The 10,380-nt window shown below is 40.8% G+C and overlaps 1 long non-coding RNA gene across 1 annotated transcript; it reads left to right on the top strand.

The window, feature by feature from the left end:
- The first annotated feature begins 3,325 nt into the window (after nucleotides 1-3,325).
- On the top strand, nucleotides 3,326-9,841 carry LOC135262283 (uncharacterized). The gene is made up of 5 exons (XR_010332164.1): nucleotides 3,326-4,135; nucleotides 5,277-5,605; nucleotides 6,215-6,360; nucleotides 9,087-9,205; nucleotides 9,326-9,841. It is a non-coding gene; the product is annotated as an uncharacterized LOC135262283 (long non-coding RNA).
- Nucleotides 9,842-10,380: the final 539 nt, after the last annotated feature.

The following is a 10,380-nucleotide window of genomic DNA, read 5'->3' as shown; positions in this document are numbered from 1 at the left end:
TATAAATGAGGAAGGATAAAGGCTCCAGTACTGACCCCTGTGGGACTCCACTTGGTACTAGACCATGTTCCTCCTACCATGATATTTAGGGTTCGCCCGTGTGCACCCATTCTGCTATGACTGTGATTTCCACTAATTTAAATTTTATTGTAAGACTCTCATGTGGAACTTTGTCAAAATCTTTTTGTAAATCCAAATACACTATGTCATAGCCCTGATTCAGGTCGTCGAATAATGTAGCCTTCGCAAAAAGGTCTATGGGGTTCCTTAGACATGACCTCCTCTTGCGAAACCCATACTGACAATCGCTTAAAAAAATATATTAATAGGAATAATTCATTTCTATCTCTAATGATAGATTCAAGTATTTTACATGCAATGCTAGTTAAACTGACAGGCCTGTAATTTCCAGGGACAGTACGGTCACCTGTCTTACATACTGGTATTATACTGGCATGTTTACAACCCTCTGGTATTACACCAGTATTAAGGGACTGATTACTGATATTTTCTACGAGTTCCAGATGTATTCTTAGGTATATCCCATCAGGGCCTGCCGACTTAATTTTTTGCAGTTGTTTCCTAATTTTGCAGCACATCCTCATTTATATAAATTTTATCTATGGCTGTTTCTATGCCTAGTTTGTTTGCTAAAGTCCGCACTAGGGTTCAGCTAATTATTACACTAAATAATTTTAATTTAGTCCAGTTGTTTTCACATTGCAACGATTCAAGCGCACCAATTTGTAAATAAAGCAATATGTGCGTACATGTGAGTATTCAATAATTGGTCAGAAATATGGTGGTGATTCCAGTTTTCATAACCCCTCATTTCTTTTCTCAAGTCTTGTCCTTTTCAGGATATGTCAGGTTGTGGCCTGGATATAAAGTGAATTAGTTGGTGGGCCCTATTACTTGAGAAAAAAAATCATTTTTGCTAAAATGAAAATGCATTCACTTGACTGTATCGCCTAAGCCACAAGTGTCAGTTCAGGTGTAGCACCTTATATTACAAGAATAGTTTGTATGAAGTGTCAATATCATAGTCATGTCAATAGAACATAACATTGTTTAATAATGGGTAAAAATAGAACTGAAATGGTAAAATAAAACTATTTTATTTTATTTTGATGATACAGCAACCAATTCAAACAATAATTATGTTTAACAATAATGTATCATAAAATAAAACTAAATTGGCATGATATAAAACTATATTATAAAAATAACATTTTTTTATGAATAACTACTCAAGTATTAATTTTTTTGGCAGTTGGCAGTCTTAAAAAGTGAGAGTGATACAAAATCTCAATGTACGAAACACAGTTTGAGAATAAATGCAGGCTTTGTATTGCCTGTAAAACAATGTTTATATATTCCAATAACTGTAATAGTAAATAGCGATAGTATTTTATATATAAGTATAAATATATATACTTATAAATATATAAGTAGCAAGTAACATTTGTATTTTATTGCACAAGCAGTAAAGACACATAACCAATTAGAATAGTTGTATGCACCTCAGATTCATATAGTCCTCAAATGGGTCCATTGCATGGAAACATTGCATGGAAACTGCATGTGTTTTCAGCAGCTATTACTCGTGGTGACGAAACCGTAACATAGCGAAAGGTAGGCATGATTTTCAAACACAGCCCTGGCTTTAATGTCGGTGGATTCAATATATTTGAGAGTCATATGTCTCCTCTGCATAACAAAAAAGGAAATGATCCTACATTCAGAAATTAGAGAGTTATTCAACGCGTTTAATGAGAGTGGTTTTTTGACGCAATGTGCCTCCCTTAGCTTGAAAAGGTTAAGGTTTAATTAATACACTATGTGGCCGAAAGTATGTGGACACCTGACATCCAACATCTTAGCCAGTATTATGGGCGTTAATATGGAGTTAATCCACCCTTTGCTGCTATAACAACCTCCAATCTCCTGGGAAGGCTTTATATTAGATGTTAGAGCATTACTGCTGGGATCTGCTTCCATTCAGCCAGAAGAGCATTAATGAGGCCGGGCACTGATTGGACGAATTAGGCTTGGCTCACTGTTGGCTTTCCAAATGATCCCAAAGGTGCTTGATGGGGTTGAGGTCAGGGCTCTGTGCCGGGCCAGTCAAGTTCTTCCACAACATTCTTGACAAAACCGTTTCTGCATTGGGTCCCCCCAATACATACTACTGCACATACACTTTACCCACTGTCTGCTATATTGCAAATTCCCTAATTGCAGTTTCTACCCTCTTCCCCACGCTGCTGGCGGGGCTCTTGCCCCAACCCTCGAGAGTGCTTCGAGAGTCGTCTGGTCTCCCCCACCTCTAGGGGTCCAGCCCCTCTTTCGTCATTGCCTCCACCCTGCTCACATCTGTCGCCCCCTGCTGTTCCCGCCACCCGGCCCCACCCATCATCTGAGCCACATCACAAATCTTATAAAACTGACTGACATGCTGGTCACCAGTCGGCACCCTGAGCCGACCAGAGGAGGATGGGTTTTCCCCTTGAGCCTGGTTCCTTCCAAGGTTTCTTCCCATCTGCCACAGGGAGTTTTTCCTTGCCACTGTTGCCTTAGGCTTGCTCCTGTTTAGGAGGTTTAGGCCAGGGTTGTCTGTAAAGCGTATTGTGACAACTGCTGTAAAATACGCTATACAAATAAAATTTGATTGATTGATTGATTGATTGATGTTGACAATGTGGTCATTCAAACTTTGTGTCACATCAAAGTGTCAAATAACAATAATAATAAAATTGCCTCAAACGAGACATTTAAATGAATGTATAAAACTACTGGTGAAGACCTACAGAAAGCATATATGCTTATACAAGGTTGTCACGTTCTTTTTACAAAATGTACAAGTTCTTGTATATTTGCAACTTAAAATAAATACTGGTTGTAAAATAAATACTGTACATACATACAGACACACATAAATAGAATACTTCATTATTCCCATGGGGAAATTTCCCTAGCAGCATGTAATATTCATATTTACGAACAGACATTTATACCAAGAAACATACAATCATTCACTTTTCAGTTTGTGCAGTGCAATCACCTGGCATTGTTTGCTTTGCTGAGACCTGTGTAGGAGTCATGGGGTGGCTTTTGATACGTTTTCATTCTGGGTCCAGAATACAGTGTTCAACACAGGTTTAAACTCTGCTTGGTTAATTTTTTATCTGGACAAGCAAAGCTTGAAATTTGGATCACTAGAAGGAACAGGATTGTAGGGCGGTTTACAGAAGTGTGCCCCTTATCAGACCCCAAAAATAAAATAGAACTTTTACTGGGCTGACAGGGAGTAATGAAGAAACAGTGCTCAGTCGCACAACATCCTGCTGGATCAGCATTGTGTGAACCTTAGGTTCTCCATAATACAGTGTAATCATATTTTGAATTGTTGGAAAGTTGTAGTGGTTATTGTGCTGGGTGCTGGGTTGCAGTAGTTAGGGTGCTGGGCTGTAGTGGTTATTGTGCTGGGTGCTGGGTTGTAGTGATCAGGGTGCTGGGTGCTGGGTTGTAGTGGTTAGGGTGCTGGGTTGTAGTGGTCAGGGTGCTGGGTTGTAGTAGTTAGGGTGCTGGGTTGCAGTGGTTAGGGTGCTGGGTTGTAGTGGTTAGGGTGCTGGGTTTCAGTGGTTAGGGTGCTGGGTTGCAGTGGTTTGGGTACTGGGCTGTAGTGGTTATTGTGTTAGTTGTAGTGGTTAGGGTGCTGGGTTGTAGTGGTTATTGTACTGGCTGCTGGGTTGTAGTGGTTAGGGTGCTCTCTCTCTCTCTCTTCCTCTGACTCACACTGTCCCACACTCTGTCCTTCTTTCTCTCTCTCCTCTCTCTCTCTCTCTGCCTCTCTCTGTCTCTCTTTCTCTCTCTGTCTCTCCTTCACTCTCCCTCTCCTTAGTGGACAGCTCAGTGGCTGCAGTCTTGAACATTCGTCTGATCTGTGTGTGTGGCAGCATTTCCACAGAAGCTGAGTGTGATTAGTGAGACGTGACAAGTGAGAATGAACAGATGAGGAGTTCCTGATTTCAGAAAGTATAGCTGTATACACGGCACTCACACCGACTCAGCTTATAGCCTATATACACAGCACAGACCGTGCATTACCATCCCAGTCTCTGCTGAGATCAAGGTAAGCTTTCTGTTATGTGACATTTCAAAGAATACATTTGACATGAAGTTTAAGGATGTATCTTCTATTTCTATCTATGTAGAAATACATCCTCTTTTTGATAAAAAAAATTCTCAAATAATACATTTTTTCTTTAAATTAGTTAAAATGTATTTGTAAAGTGGTGGAATTGACTTTAAATTATTGGCTTGGAGTCTATCTGGAGTTCATTTTCAATACTCTCACATCAAGCCTGTGTGAGCACACCATGTATATGTAAAAATATGCATATAAAGTGTATGTAAAATATGTATAAAAGCCTACTGTGCTTTTTACTGGCACAAGAAGAGTCATATGAAGTGCAAAGTTTAGTTGTTATGTAGGCAAACTAAGCACAGACTGTATTTGGTCACCGAAATGGGTGTAAAGGTCCATGTGCACAGAATTCTCCAACGCAGAGAGGGCTGCCAATTCCCCCTTTCTCCTTCACCACAAAACAAAAAACATTCCCGGAGATTTCTTTAAGAGTTTGATTTAAAAAGTGCTACTAAATGATAACATCCTGAATAATTACAATTGTTACATTAAACTGTCAGGTAGTCAACTGTCGTTTTCAGACGGCTTCCCCACTAGGATGCAATGACCACTGATAATAATGAGGGAACAATAAATTTCTGCGCCTCGATATTTCTTTTGAGTGTTTGTATGCATGTATGATCAGTGAACATAGTTTCATCCAGATATAGCAAAATAAGAGTTCTCCAGTCTCGCCCCGTTTATAAGAACAGTGAATTTTAAATAGTACAACTTTTTCCAGCAGCACCGAAGGGACACACGCAGATACCTTCGCTCCCAGCTATTTCCCTCGTTGGTCTAGCTGCGTGAGATTTACAATTATAAATACAAAAAAAAATTATGGGTGCAACAAATCTATTTGGGCGAAACAGCCAACGAAATTCTATCTGTGAAACACTACATTGCAGCATTTACTATATGTATGTGATGCTTTTTATTAGAAAGTGCTGACACATTACACTGAGCAGTCATATCTTCCCTTAAAATGCTTCAGTAAGAGACAATACCATTTCACTAGCAGTGTACTGTGTTTGCTTTAGCTTGGCTCTGATTGATGTTGTTCATGTGGATTGTTGTTGTCATACAGGGAACCAATGATGGAGTCCAGAAAAGTCTTCTTCTTAGTGCTCTATCTCTTGTTGTACAGCAGCTTCTCAACTGCCGATCCAACTTGCAGAGGCACTAGTAATGGTGCATGTGGATCCAGTGAAGTCTGCCGCAATGGTGAATGTGTGGATGGATGCAGCGTGTATAGCTGTGGGGTGAACGCACAATGTTCTACCACAAACAACATCCAGAGCTGCAGCTGTGTGAGTCCATGGATTCCGTGGAAAAAAGAGGAACCTCACAGAGAAGGCTGCCGCTACCAGGAGCTTCAGTGGGTGGATCGCAATTCTACGGATCCCATTCCAGAAAGTATGTATCACATTTTACATAAAATTAGTTTAGTTCTCTGGGTTGTTCGCATGAGATTTCTGTGCGGAGTTTGTATGGTCTCCCGGTGTTTGCGTGGTGGAGTTTGTGCGGAGTTTGCATGTTCTCCCAGTGTTCGCGTGGGATTTCTCCAGCTATGCCGATTTCTGCAGTCCAGGCAAGCAGTCTAGGCTGATTGGAGGCTCTAAATTGCCTCTAAGTGTGAGTGGTGTGTGTGCCCGGTTATGGACTAGTAACCTGTGCAGGGTGTATTCCTGCCTCTTGCCCTAGGCAGGCTGGAATAGGTTCCAGTAGTAGGTCGACCAGTGTTGCTGTTAAGTTGTCCTTCATGAATACAGGGCACTAGCCCAGGTACAAGGCAAGAGGTTCAGCCAAAGTATGTCAATGTAAATAACAGAACTGAGATCTCTTCATGTTTCAGGTAAAATGACATCAGTGTGAATTACAGGAATGAGTGAAATTTCTCCATGTTTGCAGCTAAATTGTGTCAGTGTAAATAAGAGAACTGCGCTCTCTTCCATGTTTGCAGCTAAATGATGTCAATGTAATTAGCAGAAATAAGATCTCTCCTTATTTGTTGACCTTTGACAGATGCCGTGACATCGAAGACAAAACATCATGTTTGTCGAGCGCACGGCCCAGATGGTGGATGGCATGGAGGATGGATCTATCTCCATGGCGTCAACACCTGCAATTATGGGTATGACTGCGATGAGAAAACGGCTGACAGTTTTCAGGTAAGAGTGTATTTGTGCATGTGTGTATGCTTGCATGTAGGCATAGCTGCATGTGGTAAGTTGCTGGGTGTTGGTTCATTGTAGATTTGGACTGGAAAGAGAATAAGGCTGACAATTACCAGGTATGTCTGCATTTGTGTTTGTGAATGTCTTTGTGTGCAGGCATAGGCACGTGTGTATGTTTGTGTATGTTGTAGGGGTGTGTGTGTGTGTGTGTATACATGCTTGCATTTGTGTGTGGGTATATGTATGTGTGTGTGTGTGTGTACATGCTTGCATTTGTGTGTGTGTGTGTGTGTATGTGTGTGTATGTGGTAGGGGTGTGTGTGTGTGTGTGTATACATGCTTGCATTTGTGTGTGGGTATATGTATGTATGTGTGTGTGTGTGTGTGTGTGTGTGTACATATTTGCATTTGTGTGTGGGTATATGTATGTGTGTGTGTGTGTGTGTGTGTACATGCATTTGTGTGTGTGTGTGTGTGTGTGCATGTGTGTGTGTGTGTGTGTGTGTCTTCTGGCTTCTTATGTAGGAGTGACAGGATATGGTTCTTGTAAAAAATCAAAATCTATTTTTGTGATTCAATCAAGATGAAATACATGTTTCAACATGCATCAATCTCTGCCTTCAATGTTGGCCCAGGATCACCTTTGAGTAGTCTGTAGGAGGATTGCTGAGGTGTTGGTTCATTGTAGATTTGTAGATTTTTTGTGGTTTATTATGCAACATTCAGATTCTGTTATGAGATGTGTGTGAGGTACCATTCAACAGGGCACTCCATGCTGAAGGCTCAGTGGGAACTCAATCACTCCACATCTAAGCACTGAGACACTGAATGAATGAATGAATCATTTGGCAGGAGCAGGGTGCATGGTGGTATGGCTGCTGACTGCTGTAAAATGACCCAAAGTGAGACTGGTTTAGGGTTAGCCATTTGGCAGGAGCAGGGTGCATGGTGGTATGGCTGCTGACTGCTGTAAAATGACCCAAAGTAAGACTGGGTTAGGGTTAGCCATTTGGCAGGAGCAGGATGCATGGTGGTATGGCTGCTGACTGCTGTAAAATGACCCAAAGTGAGACTGGGTTAGGGTTAGCCATTTGGCAGGAGCAGGGTGCATGGTGGTATGGCTGCTGACTGCTGTAAAGTGACCCAAAGTGAGACTGGGTTAGGGTTAGCCATTTGGCAGGAGCAGGGTGCATGGTGGTATGGCTGCTGACTGCTGTAAAGTGACCCAAAGTGAGACTGGGTTAGGGTTAGCCATTTGGCAGGAGCAGGGTGCATGGTGGTATGGCTGCTGACTGCTGTAAAATGACCCAAAGTGAGACTCTCATTAGACAAGAAGACATAAACAACCATAAAATTATAAATCATAAAAAGGTTGTATTTCATGAAGCCTGAAGGCCGTCATGCAGGAAGTTTGTGCTCAGACATGATACTACAGGCATTGTTTCTCCTGATTAATTTTCCTGTTGAACTCAATGGAAAAAATATTCAAGAGAAACATTGCTTGTAGTATCTATTGCATATATGGCAGCAGCACGGTGGTTTGAGGCTCATTTGATACCTTGGGCCCTTGATGACTTTATGACCTTGATGTAATGAATGAGCCATTTAGCCGACAAATGTGTTCCATACTGTATCAGCATAATTTACAGCTGAATCTAGTCCCACCTCCCAATTCCCATAGAGATCCATTCACATGGAAAGAGTTTTTGTATCGCTTGTAGGACAACCTGACAATAAGATATCCAGACTCTGATGATGTTGATAGGTCACAGACATCAGGAAGTCATGGCATGCAAAGGATATGCAACCAAATACAAAACATGACTCTTTTATTTGACATTATGTTAATTTGTCTAAAACACTGAAATGGCAGACTATGTATAAAAAGTGCTGTAATTACTACATGGTGAAACCAAAATGTAAAAGAATACCGTTTAATAAAAGCTCTGAGTCTGTGCTTTGACCATGTGTGAATTGTTTGATTACAAACAGAGAAAATAAAATATTAAATCAGAAAAAAAGCAGAAAAATGCAGGTGGTTTTAATGTTGTGGCTGATCGGTGTATATGTATCTATAATTAAACAGTATATTTCACATCAGTCAAAGCTTCATACATCAACTAATAACTTATTTGTCTAATCATTAATAAAACATCATTTCAGACTTTTTCTATACTTCACCACTTCACCAACGCACTTAGGTGTTCGCATGGAAAAAGTGTCTGGTTTCAGATTCAGCCTATGAGGTCTGTCTGCCCAGGTACTGATGTCATCACTGTGTGATGGTATAAGTGCTGTTCGTGCAGATGCAGATGTTATCACTGTGTGACTGTATGAGGGTTGTTTGCGCAGGCGCTGATGTCATCACTGTGTGACTGTATGAGGGTTGTTTGCGCAGGCGCTGATGTCATCACTGTGTGACTGTATGAGGGTTGTTTGCGCAGGCGCTGATGTCATCACTGTGTGACTATATGAGGGTTGTTTGCACAGGCGCTGATGTCATCACTGTGTGACTGTATGAGGGTTGTTTGCGCAGGCGCTGATGTCATCACTGTGTGACTGTATGAGGGTTGTTTGTGCAGGCGCTGATGTCATCACTGTGTGACTGTATGAGGGTTGTTTGCGCAGGCGCTGATGTCATCACTGTGTGACTGTATGAGGGTTGTTTGCACAGGCGCTGATGTCATCACTGTGTGACTGTATGAGGGTTGTTTGTGCAGGTGCTGGTGGACCCCTGTGGTGGCAGTGGAGTGTACTGGTTGAGTGGCGGGATATATGCTGACTCTGTTGAGATTGGCCAGGCTGTTCCATGGCCCTGGATTAAATACGTGGTGTGCAGGTGAGTTCTCTTCCGCTTCACTGCCTCACACACACACACACAAGCACATAAACAGCTCTTCTCTGATAGGTGGGTAGCATCATATTTTGACTCATATTTGCTGTATTTCTTTTCTTCCAGCACGAAGGGCAAAGGCATTCCAGGGAAACTTAATGTTAGTGGACTAATGTGTAATTATGGTTATGAAGGATATAGTCACCGTGATGGAAATTTTTACTCTCTTGTGAAAAAAACGTGTTTAGATTCTGAACCCAGAGGGGGGAAACACATTTGTCTTCACCCTCTTCTAAACTTCTTTTGAAAGTGATTTTAGCTGATCAACATAAAATGGCATGTTACATTGGACAGCAGATAAAAAACACTTAAAGGTTGTCAGTTAAGAGACGCTTTCCTTTAAAAGCAAAATGCTAAATTAAAAGCCATAATCCAACATGAGACTGCTCTGGAACCATCTCTCTCACACACACACCTGTCACACGCAAATCTACCACATATGATGTTTATTAATCAGTGAGGTATGATACATTCACTGCTTGATCTTTTTTTAGCATTTTCTACAGGAATCTTATTATTAATAAGATTTATTATTAATAATCCACTGTATTCTCACATTGCTAATAAACTCTATGAGTGTCACCTGTGTCAGTATGTTGTCTGATTACCCCAGTGGTTTACCCATTTTAGGCATTTTCACACTCAATGGACTCTACCATAATATGAAAATTTTCCTCAGATTAAAGTTTTCAACTTCCGGATCATTCACATGATTCATGTGAAATCGACAGAAGCTTTTGAAATGGAATTCTGAATGTCCACATTCAGATCAAATAGCTGAATTCATGTGCCTTGATTTCTGCCATAGTCAATTGTCAGCCACACCAAAAAATAGAAAAGCTTTGATAAAGACACTAGACAATTTATGCATCATACAATTTTCCCTATGACAGCTACAGAACCAGACTTTTCTTGGCCCTGGTGCCAGCAGATGTTCACACATCTAAGACAAGCTGTCAACTGCTGTGTTTGCAGGCCATGTATCTTACAGAAAATTAATAATATGCATAAAAATCATAAGAAATGATTCCACTCTTATTTCTCAGTTACATCAGATACATATCACATTACATATTAAGGGAGAAATAAAGTTTTAAAGTGCACAATGGTCATTCAGAATA

Source organism: Anguilla rostrata, chromosome 8, assembly GCF_018555375.3.
Source record: "Anguilla rostrata isolate EN2019 chromosome 8, ASM1855537v3, whole genome shotgun sequence".
In the NCBI taxonomy this organism is placed as follows: domain Eukaryota; kingdom Metazoa; phylum Chordata; class Actinopteri; order Anguilliformes; family Anguillidae; genus Anguilla; species Anguilla rostrata.
This window is presented reverse-complemented; position numbering and strand designations above follow the sequence as displayed.